The 6,559-nt window shown below is 44.7% G+C and overlaps 1 pseudogene; it reads left to right on the forward strand.

The window, feature by feature from the left end:
- Positions 1–4,638: 4,638 nt before the first annotated feature.
- Positions 4,639–5,659, forward strand: LOC124098544 (F-actin-capping protein subunit alpha-1-like; annotated as a pseudogene).
- The last annotated feature ends 900 nt before the right edge of the window (positions 5,660–6,559 follow it).

The following is a 6,559-nucleotide window of genomic DNA, read 5'->3' on the forward strand; positions in this document are numbered from 1 at the left end:
GAGAGATTTTCCTGGGCTTCATGGGTGAGATCTGAAGATGAAGATGGAAGTAATAGAATTGGGAATAAATATGTTCATGTGTGCAGAGAAGATATCCTGGGCTGTAAGTAGATGCTTGGTAAGAAAGTAGCAAAATGAAGAAATCAACTCATGGGGCTGGGGATGTGGCTCAAGCGGTAGCGCACTCGCCTGGCATGTGTGCGGCCGGGGTTCGATCCTCAGCACCACATACCAAAAAAGATGTTGTGTCCGCCGAAAACTAAAAAATAAATATTAAAAAAAAAATTCTCTCTGTCTCTCTCTCTCTCTCTAAAAAAAAAAAAAGTCAACTGCATCCACGGGGGTTTCTATGTTGACTGACTTGACTGACATGCATTTTAAAAGGAGATTAGCACTTTGCATGTTTAATGTCTTAAAAATCATTTGCAAAGGTTTTTTGCTACCCACCTTCAAACATATTACAGTGGGTTGGGAAAGGAATATCAATTCAGGAATTTTATTTAAAATCAAAATTCAGTCTTCCTTCCTAATTTCCTTTAAAGTTGTTGTTGTTTTGATTCTTATACCAGTGAGGGCCCTAACCTGGGCATCCCAGGGTGGCATCCCATAAAATTCCATGGCAACTGAGCCTTTCACAGCAGGGCACATACCCAACTGGCTTTCCATCTCTGTGTGGAAGCAGCAGGCAGCTGTGAGTCATCAAATACACACAGGGTCATTGGGAGATAATCTTCATAGAGATTAAAAATGCATTTGAGTGTTTATTGATTTCATTTCAGTGTGAGATGTCATGCAGTGGGCCCTGAGAGTGTGGTCCTGGCAACAGTAGGTGGGCGGCACTTGAGAACTTGCTAGAAATGCAGATTTCAGTCCCTGCCCCAGACTCCTGAATCAGAACTTCTGGGCTGGGGTTCATCAGCCAGGTGACTGATGTGAGCTCAAGGCTGAGAACCACTGAGTGACACAGGGGTGAGGTCAGGGAACTATAGGGGTAGTGGACAGCAGCCAACCCAGGCCAAGCCCTGGCTTCCCCCACATTATGATGCGGCTGAGGGAAGTTTGAAGGGAACATTAAGGGGTGATCTTCACGCTTAAGAAGGGAGGCAAACACAGCTCTGGGAGGCTGGGGATGGAGGGGGAATTCCACAGGCTCAGTATCCCTTCTCTGAAATGTTTCAGGTTTCAATTTTTTTTTCCAATTTTGGAATATTTGCAAATACACGTTGAGATTCATGTGTGCTTCGAATATTCCTTCTACACGTAGCTCAAAGGTAACTTTACATGATATTTTTAGTGCAATTTTTTTAGTGCAGGGTTTTGACTGCCCAAGAGGTCAGGTGTGGAGTTTTTCACTGTGGCCTGTGCCAGTCTTCAAAAGTCTCAGATTTGGGAGCATTTTGGACTTTGGATTTCCAGACTGGAGATGCTCAACCTCTACTGATTTTCTTTTGGGGTCGAAGCTGAAAGGATAATAACCAGATGTAGTCTCTCTTATCCCAAATTCCAATATCACAGAAACTCTGAAAACCATTAACTTTATTGTAAATCTGGCACCAAAACTCATTTGTGGTGAAACTGGACTGGAGTTCACGAGACTGTTCTAACTCGTTGTTTATCCCACTTAGGGTGAATATTATTGTTGGCTTTGACAATACTAATACACTTAATTATGGGGTGTAGTTTTGGATTCCGCTGGAGCTCGTAGTAATTGAAAACTAAAATTCTAAAAAAAATCTAAGGATTTAAAAATAAGGGACTTTGGGCTTGGATGTTTCAGAGCCTCTGGTTGCAGTTGGCTGTTCTCTGGCCACTCTCTTTATATCAGGATAACAGTCTTTGATTCTCCAGGGCTACCTTCATTTCCACCTCCTGCTCTGCCCTGTGATGGCTGAGCTTACTGAAGCATAGGATCCTTCCGGCCAAGCATGACTTAGCCCTGAGGATAACTGCTCGGAAGGCGAAGCCTCTGAAAGTCATGACCGTGAGGAGGGTCCCACCTTCTTGTCCACTCCTCCTCAGTTTGCAAACTGCTTGAGTGTAAGGGGTAGTGGACAGCACCGAGCCTCAGTACCTAACCAAGGGCCCTGAGTGCTGGAGTGAATGGAAGAGGCTTTGTCCTGAGGGATGGAATCCAAAGAGATGCAAACTAGCTCACATTTCTAGAGTGGAGGGAGTTATGCCTTGGTCATTAGGCCCCCAACTCTCAGAGCAAAGACTCACGGGAAGGGAAGGTGGAAGTCTCCACCTTCTCGCCCTTAAAAAAAAGAACAAATGAAACCAAAACAAAACCTCTTTTTAAAATTCCAGTTTTCTTAGCTTTTCTGTAATACGATCGTGTGCAGCATAACCACGCTTTGGTAAGCAATTGACTGTAGCCCTACAAGATCCTAGCTCCCAGTGACATCATAGCCCCTGTTGTGAAGGACACTCTGTGATGTTTGCACCGGCCCAGACTCTCCCAGTGACGCATTTCTCAGAATGTGACTCTGTCCTCAAGCGATGCATGACCAACTGTATACTTATCCACTTCGTCACCATGTCTCCTTAGACTCTTGTCAGCTGTGACTGCTTAGACTCTCCTGGTTTTTGATGACCTTGACACTTTTGGAGAGTATGAGTAGGTATTCTGTGGACTTCCCCTCTTCTGAAATTGGATATTTTTCTCCTGGTTAGACTGTGGTTATGGGTTTTGGGGAGGAAGACCTCAGAGGTGAAGTGCCCTCTCATCATGTCATGTTAGTGGTTATCCCTGATGGGCTGTGCTGGGCTGTGGTTGTGGCTGGCTGTTATCTGGCTACTCTCTTTATATCAGGATCACAGTCTCCGATTCTCCAGGGCTACCCTCACTTCCCCAGAGGTCAGAGTGAAGTGTTGGCTGGCTGGGCTGTGCTGGTCCCTACAACTGTTGCCATAGAGAAAACCCAGTTCAAACTCAGCTCAAACAAGGAATTTCTTGATTCATGTTACTGTCAAACCTAGGAGGTGGGTTTCAGGCACAGCAGGAACTCAATCACAGTCCTTCAGAATCTGCCTCCTATAGTGGCTCTGTTTCTTTGGGGTTGGATTTATTTTTAGGTGTGTTCTCTACAAATTTTAGAAAAGAGGATTCCTTGGCACTTCAGAATCTTTATGTGATCCTTAGAATTGTAGGATTTTCAGGGGGGAAAGAACATATTTTTATGATAGTCCAGCAGAAGCCCCAAGTAAAGGTTTCATTGACTCAGTCCGGTTCAGATGGTTATTCCAAGATCTGCGGTGGAATATGCTGCTCTGATTGGCCAGGCCTGAGTCACATGCCCAGCCTGGAGCAGGAAGAGTGGGGCTGCATCATCTAAGCCACACACACTGGGAGAAAGGGTGGGTGGGCAGCGTGTGCACAAGGACACCTTTGGTGAATAATCCCAACTCTTTTGTTAGGTAGAAACAGTAAAATGTATACGTGGTGTTCTGAGAGCAAAAATAAAATTCATATCCTACCTATAATTTGTTGGATGCCCACCATGATAAGCTACGTGCATTTTTACATATGCCAATTCATCTAATATCCAGGACCATCATAGGAAATAGCACTATTGTCTAACTTCACATTCAAGGAGACCAGGCACGGGGACATTAGGTAACTCGCTCACAGTGTGATTGACAATGAGTGGAGACGGCTTTGCACCAAAAACCAGGCAGCTCTGACTTGAGACAAAGGCAATGTGGTGGCCGCTCCCTCTGTCCAGGCACTCTTGTCCGCAGTAGCCGGCAGCGTTGGCGGTCAGGTACACATCCTAGCTCTTCCCTGTCGTCACTCCCCTGGGAAGCGAGCAGCCACTCCAGGTTTGGGGACAACCAGGGTCCAGTGACTCGATGCAAGAGTTCGAGGATCTGTCCTGCTGGCCCCTGTAGGGCCGTCCTGGCTCCAGAGCCTCAGTAACCTCGAAGTCAGCAAGCCCCTCCGCCTGATGCTGCTGCCCCGACAGCGCTGCTCAGGAAAGCTGTTTCCTGCAGAGGATCCCAGGCTCGGAGTTGGCTCCCAGAGAAACTCCTGCTGTTGTGTGTTGGACAGAGTCTGGCAGGACGAAATTACTGTGCCAGTGCACTCCAAGAGCAGTCAAGGAAGGCATGGGGCGTTTCTCAGGGCAGGCATCGCATCCCCTCCTGGAATGAGGCCTGCGACCATGTGAAATACACACTGAGGTCTCCGAGGAGGGTCGCTGCGTGAGCCAAGCCATTCCTTGCCAACTGATGTAAATTTCCACACCCCCCTCCCAGCTCTCCCAATACCACCTCTTCGCTCCCCCCCACCCCCGTCATTGCACTTATTCCCAATTTTTCTCCTCTATCATCTCTCATCTCTAGGTCTCTATTTCTCAAAATCTCTTTATGTCTACCTGTAAATTTTTATCCATTTACAGCCTTTATCTTTATCGTCTGTTGGCCGATTTGGGTGTAGATTTCCTTGTAGCACACACGCGCCTGTGCGCACGCCACCCTCTCCCTGCCTGCATCAGCCTGCACGCTCCGCAAGAGGAAGAATTTCTTTCGCCTTCATTTCATACTCACTTCCTGAGTCAGAGTACGGTGCCTACTGGGTGCTCATTAAATATGTGTTGAACGTGAAAGATAAAAGAAGCAGATTCAGAGCAGCCCAAGATGGCCCACTTCGAGGATCGGGTGTCGGGTGAGGAGAAGCTATGCATAGCTGCTAAATTCATCACTCATGCACCCCCCGGGGAGTTTAATGAAGTATTCAATGATGTCCCGCTACTACTTAACAATGACAATCTCCTCAGGGAAGGAGCAGCACATGCAGTTGCCCAGTGTAACACGGAAGATAGAAGGATATGAAGATCAGGTCTTAATTACAGAGCATGGTGACCTGGGTAATAGCCGATTTTTAGATCCAAGAAACAAAATTTCCTCTAAGTTTGATCACTTACAGAAAGAAGCAAGTGACCCTCAACCAGAGGAGGTTTGAAGTCTTGGAGAGAATCCTGTGACAGTGCTTTAAGAGCCTATGTGAAAGATCATTATTCCAACGGCATCTGTACTGTTTATGCTAAAACTATAGATGGGCAACAGACTATTATTGCATGTATTGAAAGCCTCCAGTTTCAGCCTAAAAACTTCTGGAATGGTCCTTGGAGATCAGAGTGGAAGTTCACTATTACACCACCTACCGCCCAGGTGGTTGGAATGCTCGAGATTCAGGTTCACTATTATGAAGATGGCAATGTTCAGTTGGTTAGTCTTAAAGATGTACAAGATATAGTCCAAACTGCCAAGGAGTTTATTAAAATCATAGAGAGCGCAGAAAATGAATATCAGACTGCAATTAATGAAAACGACTAAACAATGTCAGACACCACATTTAAGGCCTTCCGCAGGCAGCTTCCAGTTACCAGCACCAAAATCGACTGGAACAAGATACTCAGCTACAAGATTGGCAAAGAAATGCAGAATGTTTAAAGGCTGACTGTAGGATTCTTCAGTATGTAGAAAGAAAAGGATTCAACATGTGGTGAAATGATACATAAGTGATTGATAAACAAGAGTGATATTTTGCTAGGGCTTTCAAAGTTAACAGATTTTTTTTAGCCTCATGAAATACTGTTGAACCTATAGCATTGACTTCATCTTTTTGTGTTCTTTGCCTTATATTTTTCTGTTATCACTATATCTACTTGCAAATCTTTTTTTTTCTCCTTTTTGTTAATTCTGCTATACTTAGTGTTGAAGAGAGATCCATCTATTCTGGAGTCATTTTACTCTTTAGAAAATTTTCCTAGCCATGAAGTCCTGTTACTGATTTAGACAGATAATATGCTCCGTACTTTTACCCTGTGCTCCAAAGCACTTCTGGTACTTCAGTGCTTTTGACTGATCCACCAACAGCCAAGGAGGCTCTGCTACAACTCGTAGCTAAATGGAAGACACATTCATTCTTCTCCCTCTGACCGGCATTTATAGCATCTCATGACTATAGTGTTCAAAAGTTTGGATTGAGGATTTTCAGGTCCATTTTGGGGGGGCAAAGGAGGTTTTCTGGAAATTCCATGCCAGCCAGCTTCTCTGGAGGGCACTTGTGTTTAAATCCAAAGACTTGAACCACATGGAAAGTTTGCTTTCTTCATTCCCTTATGTCTTCTTCCCATTTAGTACCATTGTCGTTATAGACATCTGCATTTTTGGAAGAGTCTCATTCGTGTATTATTTTTTAAGTATCCAAGAACTGCGGACATACTGTGGATGTAGTAGAGTATAAAACTTGAAAAATGGCAGATGCTGAAGGAATAATTCGTATCTTGCGCTTTAACACTTTGTGGCAGGACTGTACTATAAGCAAATGAATCGACTCTGTAAATCACTAAAAAGTTAACTTTCAGGCAGTATCTTTCTACTGTAACCTGTTATTTAAGGGAATACTAGTGTTTTCTAACTAGGATGTAAAACTTGTTCCCAATTACTCCTCCTCAGTCCTGCCTGCCAAGAAATCAAGTGTAACTGTGATATAGCATCCCTTCCCAGGTATATTGGCAGGTATGTGTATGATCTCAGAATACACAGGTGACAT

Source organism: Marmota monax, unplaced genomic scaffold (assembly GCF_021218885.2).
Source record: "Marmota monax isolate L192 unplaced genomic scaffold, Marmota_monax_Labrador192_F-V1.1 WCK01_AAM20220418_F8-fsc00029, whole genome shotgun sequence".
Lineage (NCBI taxonomy): Eukaryota > Metazoa > Chordata > Mammalia > Rodentia > Sciuridae > Marmota > Marmota monax.